Genomic DNA, 15070 nt, shown 5'->3' with positions numbered 1-15070 from the left:
CTGAGCAGGCTCAGCATATCGCATGTTCACAAGTGACTGCATGAGGCATGGGGAGGCCAGGGTATGGGGGCGGGAGGGTAAGAGGCTGACTCATTCAGGACTGTGGGTGCTGGGGTTAAGCTCCCCACCCAGCAAGGCCAGTCTCTGTACTTGAAAGAGATCTTTCCTATTGAACGACCTACAGGTTGCCCTTGACAAGTTGGGAGAAAATTTAGCACCTGTCAGCTCTAGCATTTAATGAGCTGCCCAGGCTGTTAATTGCTTTGTCAGCTTTCCTGCCAGAGACATGCTCCCTGGTGAGGAGAAAAGGTGAGAAGAGCCTAGAACAACCTGGAACAGGGAGGGCAGGTGTCCTAAGGCAGGGAGTTGGGGAATCAAAGGGAATCTGGGCAAATCAATTCTCAGGAGCCCCCCCCCCCCAGAGGTGTGAGAGCAGAGGCGAAAGACCAAGAGTAGAAAGAGAATAATACATTTGCTTGCAATCTATTTTTAATAACACACAAACATGACTTGCTTGTAACCAAGGCCCAGCTAAGTCAGGCAGGCTCGTTCCAGTTGCCCCCCAAGAATACCTCAGAAGTTATCCCTTCGAAGGCACAAAATCCTGAAATCAAGAGAGGTAGCAAGTCCCCAGTCACAAGCCTGGCACGGCCCAAGGGCTGCGGCTCTGGCCGTTTACAGCTAACTCTAAAGCAAAGGGGGAAAGAGCAGAACGGGTTTTCTAAAGAGTTGGGGAGAGCTGGGCATGGACATGAGAAAACCATTAGGATGGAAACACAGCTCTCCTCCTCCCCTCCCCAGTGTTGGCGTCTGTCCAGCTGGGCAAGGGACGGCGAGGGAGGGGGCTGCTGTTTGGTTTCAGATTCTCTCTGGCTTTCTGACCTGATCTTCCTCCACCTGGGTCCTGGTTTCCCTGGCTTTACAACACCCATTTCTGTCTCTTCCCTCCATCTGGAGGGAATGGGGAAGGTTGGTATGGTGATACCTGGGAAGTTCTTCTCGTTCTTTGGGAGCTAGTTGCTGGGCCCAAGGGGTATTATCAAAACCTTAGACTGCAAATTTGGCCTGTGTTCCCCTAGCTGGCAGGGAGGAGGGGGTTTGCCGTTAATTTTCAGTTTTGTGAAAATCCCAATCCCAATTACAGTTGGAGTGTTCTGAAGAAAATGTGAGCTCAGAAACTCCCCTTTCCAAAGGAAGCCCCTCAACTGCTCTAGAGGTAAACATTCACTCTCTCAAGGGTTCCGTCCCTCATTTACCCCTCCCTCCCACAAACATGGCACCCTCCTATTTATAAAAAGTCATAGAGAAATAATAGGGTACATTATTTTAGCACAATATTTTATATTTAGCACATTTATTTTATATTTATTTTAGTACATTATTATAGCATAGAGGAAGACAGGAAGTCCCCCTTCCAGAGACCAGGGAAATAGTCCTCCTGTCACTTCTCTCCCCAGATGAAGGCTCACTAAGACAAGATGTCTGCCTCTGTTCAAACAACCCTTGGAATTTATGATGCACAAGTGTTCAGACTTAATTAACGGAAACAGAATCTCAGGGGGAAAGACCGTTTCTATGACCACAGGAAAGGACCTCAGCTCCCTCAAACTTCTCGGGAAGTTTATAGAGAACGTGATGGGCACATGTATTCCCACAATAGTTAAGGGAAAGCCTGACCCAGTGACATGGGTGCGATTATTCCTTTGATAAATATTTAATTGACCAGCTACTGTATGAATATTAACTTGGCAGCAGGTCTCACGCCGGGTGCGGGGGGCCCTCTAACAGAGGATTCAGGCAAGCCAGTGGTCACGATGAAACACAATAAAGGCTGTGCTCGGGGACTGTTAGCGTTTAACAGGAGCAAAGGTAGTGAACCCAACCCAGAGCTGGGGAACAGGAGCAATCGGAGGAGGCTTCCTGGAGAAAGCGACAGGATGATCAGGCTAAGTGAAGAAGATGGAGGAAGAGTGTTCTGGGTAGAGGGAACAGCACATGTAGAGGTGCAGAGGTGGAAAAGAGAGAGGTGCCTGAGAGGCAGTGAAATAATTCTGTGACATCTGAGATGATTCTTCAAGGCCCATCCCCATCATGGACTTCTCAAAGGCCACTGAGCACCAAGTCCCAGACAGGAAGCACCTCACCAGCCACACACAGCTGTATGGGTTTGAGTTTTCTCCTAAGTGCATCAGCCTCGGGCCTCTGTAGCTCCAGCTGGAGAAGACAGAGGTGTTAGTCAATGAGAAGGCTTGTGGGAACCCCTCTCTTAGGAAAACACTGTCTGCGCAGGGCATAAGGACTGAATACATTGGTTAGAAGGCCAAGGGGGTTGGGAGGGCTCTTCCCCCTTAAGACAGGATCCCAGCACCCCATTCCAGGCTGCTGCTGAGACAGCAGTCCTGACCCTTGGTCAGTGCTCTCCCTTGGCCTCTGTCTACACTGGCCTCTGATGGGGTGGGTGAGGTAGGTGTCCCTGCTCATGCACGTTAAGGGTGCTCCCTAGCCAGTGGGAGATATGACACAGAAGCTGCCCACTGCTGCCTTCTCTCGGGGATCAGCAAACCCTAGCCCATAGCCCGTTTTTGTCAATAAAGTTTTATTGGTAAGAGCCACACCTATTCATTTACTTATCCCCTCGAGGTGCTTTTGTGTTAAGACAGCGAAATTGAGAAGCTGCAACAGAATTTGTAGGGTCTGCATAAAAGGTATTCACCACCTGGCCCTTTGTGCATCCCTGGGCTAGAAGAACTGAATACTTTAAATCTTTGTGTGTGCCCCCAACAAATTCCTGGAAGCTTGCTCCCAGAAATTCCATCTCACCAAATGCCTTGGCCTCACAACTTTGTCAGTGCTGGGACATGTTGACAAAGAACATGAAGCATTTCCTCCCACAGAGATTTGGTTATCTCCGTGGGAGACTTGGGATACTGTCAGGTGGGCACGGAGAAGGGCATAGCCTGCCGAGAAGCAGGACGTGCCCTTCTGAACCTTCCAGCCTCCTCTGGGACAGAGGGAGGCTTTGAGGGTCTCCGGAGGACAGAGGGATGGCTTTGAGGGTCTCCGGAGGACAGAGGGATGGCTTTGAGGGTCTAACAAAAAATGACAAAAATAGCAGCTGTGAGGGAAGTGGGGGATGGGAACCAGAAGGGCTGGGTCACAGGGAGGCCAGGGCGACCTGAGGAGCAGGAAGAGGGCTCCAGGCTCGGCCCTTGTGACTGCTGACAGAGAGAGAGCTGTCAAGTGATGCTGTTCTCTGGTGGCTGCCTCATCGGCACCCCTAATCCTGCAGGGGTTTGCACGCTGCTCCCCTGGTCCCACGGCGACAGCTGAACTCAATCAGGAGACCCAGACCAGCCTGCTGGACTGGCCAGAAAGAAAAGCAAGTGAAGACCAAGAGGGAGGAATTCTCTAGGGAGAGCTAGAGGCCTGTTTGTGTGAAAGGACCTCCAGAGGTCATCTCGCTCTTCCCCTTCTGCAGGGAGGGCTGCACACACTGGGCTGGAGGGGGAGTCTTTCGAGGGCATGACATCTGGGTCTGACAAGCACACCTGCAAGGTTCTTCCTAGGTCCCTCCTTTCTAGGTGGTTAAGAGCATAGACTCTGGAGCCTGATGGCCTGAGTGTGAAACCCAGCTCCGTCACTTCCTTGCTCTGTGATGTTGGTCAAATAATTTAACCTCTCTGCACCTCTGTTTCCACACTTGCAAAATGGGGATAAAACCATATCCGCTTCACGGGGTTGTTGGGAGTTCTAAGTGAGGTAATATTTGAATAACGTGTAATGCATAGGTCAGTTCCACATACATGGTAGCCATTAGACTCAATCAAGTTATTAGATCCTTCCCCTCACTTACATTCACTTGGTCTTATTCTGGGCTCAAGCTTTAAAATAAGTAATTGACAAAAGACAACAGATACTTCCTCTGACTTAGACCTCAAGAGGCCTAACAGTATGTTGGGTCCTGATGATTCAGTGTTTGGCAGTGAGGTAGGTGAGTAGGTGAGTAGTATGTTTTGGCAGTGAGGTAGGGCACAATCTGAAACTGGGATAGAACATTCTGGAACGTGACAGCTGGCTTTTCTATCTCCTCAGCACTGAGCACCGAGAACTCTGTTAGGAGGCCTGCCTAGAATAGGGTAGTCCACCAGAATTCTCGTCTTGACCCTGAGTAAATCCAAGAGGGTCTAGAGTCTCCAGGTAGAGATGTTAGGGATGTCTGAGACTCCCAGCAGTGTGGGACCCACCGGAGGCCACAGAAAAAGAAGCAAGCTCTGAGACCTGAAGCTCACATCTTGAGCCCACTGACTGGGCTAGTGCCCCATCCCACTGCTCCCTTGCAAGGAAAACTCTGTCCCCAAGCTACGGACCCAGCAGCAGCTTCTACCGCCCTGGAGACTAAGCAGCAGGCTTCTGCTAACCCAGATGGCAGTGGACACCACTTAAACTTCTCCCTCCCTCTCTCCTGCTGTTTTGGGGTAAGGCCTCCCAAACACCAGACTCTTTCAAAGTACTCATGAAGTACCTAATGTGAGCCAGACACCGGGTCAGGGATTTGACTTGGGTTGGGCATTTGGGAAACTCAGCTGGAAAGATTGAGTCACCGAAGCTATGTGCCAGGGTTGCCACGGTGGGAGCCCTTAGTCCGCTGCCTCCTTCCTGGGACAGATTTCTGGGCCTCAGGGGTAAGTGAGGGAGGCCCTGCCTGTGTCCTCCCGCCTGCCTGCCCCGCCCGGGCATGGTGAGCCGTCCCTATCCCAGGCAGAGCCAGCTGCCCTTGGCTGTGATTAATGGCGTCTATTAACAGCAAGTTGTAAACTGAGCGATTGCCTGTGAACATCTCACCCCGGCTGAATCCCACACCAGGGAATGCTCTTTAACCCCTGGCACCTCCTGCCTCTTGCAGGTTGAGAGAGAGGATCCGAAAACGGCTTCACGGGGGCAGTTTAAGATGCTTTGGAATCACGAAACTACGCCACGATCCCTTTGGGGAAAAGGCCCACATCCTAAAACCTGAAGATAGGGGGAGGCAAGACTGAGGTCTGGGTCACGGAAGCTAGTTTTAAGAAGCTGCAAAGAAATTCCAAACCGACTCTGGTCAATACCCGGGTGCCCTTGGGCAAGTCCCTTCCCCTTGTCTGTGCCTCAGTTTCTTTATCTGTTACGTGAGGAGTTTCCTGCTCTCATCAGCGGACTCGGTAGCATCTCTGATTACAGGAATCTTTACAGAAGTCACAAGGCAGGCTTTCCTTTGGTTCCTTCATTCCTTGAGAGAATCCCTACAAATGAAGCAGCCCGTCCAACACCATCACCCCCCAAGCCACCTCCTGGCCTCATCTGGCCAAGCTATTAGCCTAATTTCCTTCAAGTCAGTTAGAGACCCCAACCCCCAAATTCGTGTTCTATGGTGACCAAACACACATGCCAGAGAGAGGGCTGTGAGATTCATAGACTTCTGTTATGTTTTAATTTTCAAACACTCTTTGTTTGGATCCTCTCTTTTGTTCTTAAAAGGCGGTAAGATGCATCAGGCTTAGTTTAACCCATTAAACAGGAGAGAAAACTGAGGTCCAGGGAGATGTTGTGAGTAAGCGGCAGTTTTGGGATCAGAGACGGGGCCCCTGGTCCCTCCCTGGAAAGCTCTGGCCCACAGGGCCCCTGAGAACACAAGCCGAAACCTCTGAAACCACTAGTCCTTCCAGCGGTGAGTGCAATTTGAGGTACAGGTACTTAATCTTTCCTGTCTGAAGTGAGTATGTGTAAAAACTGCGGATTAGTGTCTCCCGTGCTGCCATGCCTCCTGGGATCCGCAGGACACAGCCTCCACCCCCCACCCCCCACCCCCGCAACCCCTCCCGTCCTGGGTGAGAACTCAGAGCCCTGACCTCAGAGCTCAGTACATGCTGCTGGCGCCGGGCAGCTCACCCCCGCTGTGGTCCAGGCTCACTTTCTTTGACCTCAGCCTCGTGCTTCTACCTCACCACCTGCTCTGGGCTGGAGCTGCTCTGCAGACCTGGACGTGCCCCCGCGGGCACCCGCACCCCGAGAAAGGGTAGGGTCTGCCCCTCCTCCCACTGGATTGCTCCCCGAAAGCTTCCAGGCTCCCGACCTGTCTAGGAGAGGTTGGAGTGAGCGGCCAACCGGCTGGAGGGCGGCTGCACCAGAGATTTGTCACATTTTTCCCCCTGGGGTTAATTACTTCGGGGAGGCAATCTGAGCTGTGCCTGTCTCGGCTACAACAAGCCTTGTCACCTGGTGGGCGGATCTCAGTCTTTCTCAGGTGACAGCTGCTGGCCCGGACTGAAATGTCCTCACTCTGGGGGCGTCACCTCCTCCGGAGGGCTGTGGATGCCAGGGGCTGGCCAGACGGGGTGGGGTCCCTGGCGATTGGACTGACGGTGGGAGCGGGAGGGGGTGGGACGAGCGCGGGCCACCTCGTGACCGGACCGAAGGACTCCCTCCCTGGCCAGCCCCACACCGTTGAGCCCCAGCGCATGGCCCTCCTCCCCCTGTGCGTTGACACGGGGCAAATATTTAACCTTTCCATTTTTGCACTGGCTTAATAAGTGTTGGTGTCTAGTACAAGGCTTTACACATCGTAGGCATCTGATACCTGTTTGTTGATGCGCAAGCCCACATCGGCGTGTCTGTCTCCCCGGGAGCGTGGGGTTCGTAGGCTTCTAGCTTTTCACCACACAGTTAAAGCATGTGTCACATCTGCTCCTAGTAAAAAACGTAAGCATCCAGATGGGTGCATGTTTCCCTTTTAAAGATAAAGCCGAGTAGGTCGAAGATTGTTTTTCTCATAACGTATCAAATACTCACTCTCTTGAGCTCTTGATGTACGATCCTAAGTAGGAGAGAAAGGGGCGATGTATACAGGGGGCACCGTTGGTTGCCCCTTCTGATAATAGCTTCTGATTTCATCTTGGGAGATGACCTTGGGGTGACAACCCATGTGTCCTGAGTTTTCTTGCCAAGGGGCAGGTGTAAGACCTAATTAGGTCCATGGCACCCTCCCTCTCCTGGACTTGGGATACCAAGTAGTGGCTAAGGATGGGGCTGGCAGGGACCCCCGTGGTGAAGCTCTGCGAGGATGCACTACTTTTCTGCTCTCTTTATGCTGCATTCTTCAGCTCCCTCTTACAGTCTATAGATTTTCCCCTTCTTTCCAACAAACTCCCTTTTTTCCTTAGGTTAGCCAATCAGTTAACGTTGCTAACGACCAAAGACCCCTAACTGATGGGGTCGCAGCTGATGATGGGGAGTGTGTATCATTCACCCACTAGCGCTTGTGGGAAGTAGCTCACAAGGAAACGTGTTTGGTGTTGAAGAACCCTTAACCCATCCCCTGTTTTATAAAGACCTGGGGTTCCAGGAAATCCAAAGTCACATAGCCAGACTCACAGGACCTCAGAGCCAAAAGGGAACTTGGAATCATATGTCAAACTTTTCATCAGATGCTTAAATTCCCTCTGAGGTAGCTTCAGCAAGTCGCTGACCAAAAGATACGTGAATACTGTCAGTGCTAGAACCGTCTCCTCGGGCAATATATTCCTTCCTTAGCCAACCTTGGTAAACATCCTTCCTGTTGCCATACTAAAGGTTTTCTCTGTTAGTGCTGACCTTTTGGAGTCATGCACTGTGAATTCTATTCCTCTTCCACGTGACATTCCCTCAGATAGCCAAAGACAGCTGTCATACCTCTGCGGCTTCTCTTTCCCAGAACAATGTCCCATTTCCTACAGCTATTCCTTGCATGGCAGGGTTTCGAGGTCTCCAGTGTGCTGGCCACTGTGCTCTGAATGCCTCTTGTCTGTGTTCCTCATAAGTGTATATCTCCGAAATGGAACAGAACACCCCAGAAGTGGGCTTCTGGTAGAGAGCAGAGCAAAGATAAAATGCTCTCTTCTAATCAAAAGGATTTCGTAGGTCTGCTGCGAATTCAGCCTGAGTCAAATGAGTTTGCCGATCACTTTACACTGCATTAGTGTAAAGTGCTGACATATCTTTGGCTACATTATATATCTCTCCCATCCTGTATTTGTGTAAGCGGGGAAACCTATCCAGCTTTCGTTACAGTGTTACAAGATCTTTTAGACCCTGATTCACTCCACCAAAATATTGCTTTTTCTTGGACCGTCTTCCCCACTCCACCTCTACACAAACACACAGCTTTGTGGTCTCTATATTTTGCTAAGCATATGCTCTTTCTTCAAGTTCTTTACCCATATATGTCCCCTGTAAATTCCTCCCTCTAGGGCTGTGTTTACCAAGACACTAAAACCCCCCCACCCAGAGTCAGAAGATCCCCGCAAAAATCTTAAAAGTTTTGAGATTGTCTCTGTTTCCCCCTCCATCCACGACCACTGTGCCTCCTCAGATTCACACAAGATATTATGTAATAACACTGAGTGTTGGCAACAATGCAGGTCACCTAAAACTCTCATCCGCTGATGGAGTGGGCACTGGTACGTCCAGTTCGGAAAACAAAAGTACTCTATCACTCAGCAATTTTACTCCTAGGAACATACCCAAGAGAGATGAGGACATATAGCCACCGAAAGACATCTACAATAAGAGCAGCTTTGATCACAATAGCCCCAAACTAGAAATAATCTGAATACCCAGCTGCAATGACATAAATAAATTGTGATATATTCATCCAACGGGATACTCTTTGGCAATGCAAAGGAATGAACTACCACTACACGTGACAATGTGGGTGGTTTTCACAGACACAGTGGTGAACAAACAGCCAGGTAGAGATGAAGAGTAGATACTGTGTGATTTAATTATGTGATGTTCAAGGACAGTCAAAACCCAGTTAATATTGCTAGAACTCAGCGTGCTGGTTACCTTGGGAGCCAGGGATGCATGCTGACTGGGGTGGGGGCACAGAGAGCTTTCTGAGGAGCTGGAAGTGGTTTATATGCATTATTTGTTGTATACCTAGGTAAAAATCCACCGAACTGTTCAATAAAAATTTTGTGCATTTTCTTGTACGTGAAGTATAACTTCACATGGAAGTTTAAAAAAGAAACTGCATACCTAGCAAAGCAAAAAAACTATTCTTCTAGGTATACTTTGAATCATCCTGCCTATACACATCACACTTCGGGAAACACTGATCTAGTTTGTTTTTTTTTAAAGATTTTATTTATTTTTGACAGACAGAGATCACAAGTAGGCAGAGAGGCAGGCAGAGAGAGAGAGGGAAGCAGGCTCCCTGCCAAGCAGAGAGCCCCATGCAGGGCTCGATCCCAGGACCCTGGGATCATGACCTGAGCCAAAGGCAGAGGCTTAGCCCACTGAGCCACCCAGGCGCCCCAATACTGATCTAGTTTAACACTGTTGCCTTATAGTTGGGGCGACTGGAATTCAGAGGAAGGGACATGCCCCCTTCAATCACACAGAGATTTAACAGAAGAGCTTGGGACAGGACCAGGACCCCTGACTCCCAGGCCTGAGTCTGACATAGTAAAAATTGATCGAAATGGACCCTTTATATACTTTACTATAGATTTGTTTTACCCGCATTAAAAAAGTTAAAGAAAAAAACAAAATATTTGTCAGGATGAGGTTTCCTTTTCTCCCTTTATGAGTGCTTCTGTGAACTATTGTATTCCTGTTGTGTTAGACTGACTGATATGATTTTTCTAGGTCAAATTTTTCTAAGTCAAAACCAGTCCTACAAATACATATATATATATATGTATACACATATACATATATATATATATATATTACTATTCATATAATTGGTAACATTCTTCCTACTTAATTTTCAGCAACTTATCTAGAGGCCAAATTTTAGCAACCTGTGGTTCTCTAAGCCCTAGACATGACTATCATAAAGTATCTGTATTAAAAGAATCAAAAAGTGTGCATGCAGAATTTTGTTTAGAGAAAATGGATTCCAGATGAGAGAATCTGATCTGTTAACACTCAGAACAAGTATCCGGGAGTCGCAGGAGCAGCCTTTCCCAAATTATGTTCCCTGTTACACTAGTCTTTAAAGATGCTTCTCAAAAAAAGAGTTTCTGCCTGAAACCAAAGGGAAATCCTATACACAGTCGTATTTTTAAAAGAGATTCATAACATGTATTACCATAACAAAGCATCTAAAAAGTCCTGCAGTCAAATCCATCCAGATAATTTACTTACCTTTTAAAGATTTCATTTATTTCTTTGATAGAAAGAGAGAGCACAAGTAGGCAGAGCGGCAGACAGAGGCAGAGGGAGAAGCAGGCTCCCCACCGAGCAAGGAACCTGACATGAGGCTCCATCCCGGGCTCCATCGCCCCTGAATCATGACCCAAGCTGAAGGCAGATGCTTAACCGACTGAGCTCCCCAGGTGCCCCCAACATAATTTACTTTAAACCAAGCCTTCTCAAACTAATTTACTCACAGAAACCACAGTTCCCTACATAGGGTAACATCCCATGAAATTATTCCTGGGAGTGTGATCCTCAAAATGTATTCTGAAAAACACTACCACAGAGCGTTCTCAGAAAGACCACAGAATGTCAGATCTGGCAGACGTGTTAGGGTCTCTAGGCCATCAGTTTTCAAAGTGCGGTCTGAGAACCGAGTGGGCCCCCAAGACTCAGGGCAATTACGAGGTCAAATGATTTTCCTCATCACCTTTTCCACTCTCATTTTCTTCCAGGCATACGGGGCAGGGTGGGGGGGGGTGCAGTTTCCGGAGGCAGGGGCCATGTGCTGACACGTAATTCACAACTGTCTGAGTGCAGAAGCAGATGTGAGAATCCAACTTTCGTCTATAAAACCAGACAATAAGGCGATCGAGCAAAAAGTGTAAAACAATACCAATTTCTTTCTCTTTTCTTTTTAATAATACCACTCTTCTCACTGTTCTTTTGAAAAATACAGGTTTTTTTAATCAAAAGATGTTTATGCATCCCCATGAGTTTATTATTGTTATTTTAAAACATATTGCTTTTAAAATTTCTCTGTTTTAATTTTAATACTGTAAATACTGATGGAGATGATAACATAAAGCGCTTCGGGGGTCCTCAATAACCTTAAATGTAAAGGGGACATGAAAATAGGGGGAAACTCCTGTTTCCCCTTCTCTGCTCACACTCACACATCAACACTTCAGATGCCAGAAGTGTGGGGCTTGCTCACGCCCAACAATTCTGTGACAATTCTATTTGATGCTGACACTAATCAGTATTAGCGCAGAGCCCACAGGCTGGGAACTCAGTCCCTCAAGACTGTCCTTTTTGTCCTACTTCAGATGCCAGTTGCCAGTCGCCTGATGTCCCTTGTGTTTCCGGCCAGCCAACTGTAAATCGGGGTTCCCATGACCCCCTCCTCAGGTTCAATAATTTGTTCCCAGAACTCAGGAAAGCACTTGCATTATTAGAGTACCAGTTTATTATGAAAGGACACAAGTGAGGAACAGCCAGATAGAAGAGATGCAGAAGGCAAGGTGTGGAGACATGGGCAGAGTTTTCTGGTCTTTTCAGGCACACGTCCTTTGCCAGTACCTCTATGGGTTCGGGAGCTCGGAAGCTTTTTGAACCTTATACTTTTGAGATTTTTATGGAGGCTTCATCATGCCGGCATGACCAATTATTAACTCATTTTCCAGGCCCTCTTCCCTCTGCAGATGGTAGGGGATGAGGCCGAAAGTTCCAGTCTTCTAATCCTGGTTTGGTCTTCCTAGTGATCAGCCCTCACCCAGGAGTCCACCAAGAGTCCCTTCATTAGAACAAAAGATGCTCCTATTGGCCAGGAATCCCCAAGAGTTTAGTAATATATATGCCAGAGGTTGCTGACCTTCAGAAAACGAAAAGATTTGAGGAATTTTGTGCCAGGAACCATGGCAAAGACCGATATATATATTTCCTATTATTTCCCAGGGCATGAGACCAGAAAGATTTAAGCTGCTATTCCAAACAAATCCAAACAAATTCCAAACTGAGACCCTGGCGGGCTAGTGCTTGGACAGGAGTGAGTTCAAATTAGAATCCAGATCTTGTGATTTCCGGTCCAAGGGACTTACCTGCATCCCATCCTGCCTCATGTCCTTTTGGGAGCTGATCAGATAGAACCCAAGATACTTGGTCTGGTTAAGAACATTGAAACCCCAAGTGAACTACCATTCCATACTTCCGTGATGCTGTCAGGCCTGTGTCCAGAAGAGGACGTACAGTGGCAGAAGCTGAGCCAAGAAAGGTACGACAGAGCGAGAGGGACAACTTGATGCGAGATCACACACAGAACCGTGCCTCGTTAATGGCTTCTGGTAGAACAACTGGCATAAAGTGAGTCCAGAATTTAAATTTTACATTTAAATATTTGTGTACTACATACGTGTGTGTGTGTGTGTGTGTGTGTGTATGACTGGACAAAGTTTGCATCATATATTACACTTTAGATGGAATCGTATTTACATTCAGAGTTTTATTCAATTAAATATAATTCCTCTTTGACGAGCTGTCTTAATCGGTTGGTTTCTGGACAGCAGCCTGACCGCGACTCCGGGGGCCCAGACATAACAGAGTACACATGTTCAGGCTGCCGCCAGCTAGGAGAGTGTGCTACACAACATGGCACCCTCCACCCTCAGCTCTGGGCCCCCTGACACCTGAGAAATCCTGCTGTGGTCAGAGAGAGCGGACCCCACTCAGGGTGTGTGAGGATGGTTCCCACCCAGTCTCAAGGACATCCCTGGGCCCCTGACCTGCCATCTAGCGGCGGAGGGATGACTTCCCATTAGAGGGGGATCTAGGGCTTCTCTGTACTCCAAATCGCCAATCACTGCCCCTTGGAGCCTGTTACGGGTGTCTGAATTCTAGCCCTTGAGCTTTATTCTCTGCTTGGGTTGGATGACACCTTAGTGCAGCTATTCCCTGGGGGGACTAAAACATGGGCGTTGGTGTACAAATTAGGAAGTTAATCTTCTCATGGGAGCTGGAGGCTGTAAGGCACTGGACAGATAAGCTTTGCTGGGGGGTAGAGGAAGAGCAGGGGCACATCGCCAGTGCCAAGGACAGTAGGCACAGCTTGGGGTCCAGTTCCTCTCCAGGAGAACCAAGAGTGGGGCAGGGAGTGAGGAGGACACCAGACCTTCAGTTCTGGCACAGATGTCAAGACCTGGCCTTTTCAGGCCAACTAATATTAGGGTTCTTGGAGTAAAGGCAGCTACCAGAGAGGGAAACCAAGGCGCTGGGCTGTGGTCTAAGTTCCAGAGCTCCATTCTGCTGGAGGCAGCACATTCCTGAGGTTGCCTAAGGTCCTAAGGTCCTCCCCCAAGCCAGGGGCCTGGGCTCATTCCCTGGCTCACATCAACCCTCTGCTGTCATGAGGTTCTGGCCCCAGTTTATCTTTCTGCTCTCTCTTCCCATTCATCTGCCCTGGGTTTGAGCCAAACTGAACTATTCACTCTTCTCCTCCTGTGTCATCCCAGGGCCATCTCTTTTCTCCTCCTACCCCTGAGCTACTCAGAATGTCCTTCCCCACCTTCACTGGGCTCCTGAATTCTGTTCCAAATCTTATCCATCCTCCTGGCCGTATTTGTTTTCTGTTGTTGTTGTAACAAATTACCATGAACTTAGTGGCTTCAAACAACACAAATTTATTAGCTTATAGTTCTGTAGGTCAGAAGTCCACACAGATATCCCTGAATTAAAGTGAAGTTCCTTCTGGAGGCTCTGGGAACGGGGAGGGGGGCAGAGGAAGGAATCCGATCCTTGTCCTTACCAGCTTTAAATGTCACCCTCATTCCTTGGCTCACGGCCCCTTCCATCTTCGACTTCTTCACTGTGTCATCTTCTTCTCTGACCAGATTCAGCTCATCTGGATAATCCCAGCTGCTCTCCTCAGCCCAACAAACTTCATTTAACTACATCTGCAAAATCCCTTTTGCCATGGGAGGTACCCTAGTCACAGGTTCTAGGGATCGGATGTGGACACTTTGGGCAAGGCCACTCTTCTGCCTTCCACTCTGGCCCAGCCCCGGCAGATCTTCCCCACCATAGCTCAGATCACCTGGAATTGTAATTACGAGTGGACTTGTCATTTTCCTGCGATAAGCTTCAAGGTCCATGAGAGCAGGGACAGGGTGGTCTTGTCTACTGACACATCCCTGGCCACTAGCACATAGGCTGGCGCACGGTGCTCAACAGTATTCGGAGGGGAAAACTCTCCTGTGAACCTCACTTTCTATTTTAAGTTATATCCTGACCATATGATTTCTCCTCTGTGAGACTACTCACTTCTTGAAAGCAGGGTTCACATGTGGCTTATCTGTTGCATCTTGACATGCTTGGCACATGTTTGTGGAATTGAATCGAATAAATAGGTTCAGACTCATGTCAATGGTCTCGTTCTTGAGCAAAGGGCACCGGGAGGAATGGGTGGGGATGGGGTACCCTGGGTCAACTTGAAAGTTTCTGGAAGAGAAACGCTTGGGACAATGGTTGGAAAGAAATGAAGGGTAAGGATCAGCAGGGCTGAGGGGATGAGGACATCCTATGGGAGGACGGGTGTGAGCCAAGTCAAATATGGGAAAGATGGCCGGTGGTGGGGGAGTAACCAGAGATGAGATGGGCGGGGGGGGGGGGGGGGGGGAAAGGGGGGGGGGGGGGGGGGGGGGGGGGGGGGGGGGGGGGGGGGGGGGGGGGGGGGGGGGGGGGGGCAGAAATGATGGCCAGGGCTTGGATGCCAGGTGGCAAGATCTGGATTTGATGCGAGAGCGTGGTACTGGGGATTACTGAGCAATGAGTGTTGTGCTGAAAACAGGGTTGGAGGAAGACAGGATGGAAGCAGGAGGACAGATGAAGGGAGTGTATTTCAGGGAGTGAAGTGCTGGCTGTGGCAGGATGTAGGCAGGGCAATGTAGCTGCCCCACGGGGACACCTAGACAGACTAGATGTGGAGACAGGAGATAGTGGAGTTAAAGATAATTTGACACCACGGTCTGGGGCCTCAGAAAAGCAGGATGATGGAGACCTGGTTTCCAGTTGGCGAGCAAGATGGTGAACTCAGCATTGGGCACCTTTCGTGTTGGATATCAGAAGGGCAGGCCTCGGAGGT

The sequence above is a fragment of the Enhydra lutris genome, unplaced genomic scaffold (genome assembly GCF_002288905.1).
Source record: "Enhydra lutris kenyoni isolate GAN:26980312 unplaced genomic scaffold, ASM228890v2 scaffoldscaffold25, whole genome shotgun sequence".
In the NCBI taxonomy this organism is placed as follows: Eukaryota; Metazoa; Chordata; class Mammalia; order Carnivora; family Mustelidae; genus Enhydra; species Enhydra lutris.
The sequence above is the reverse complement of the archived record's forward strand: the minus strand, read 5'-3'. Positions refer to the sequence as shown.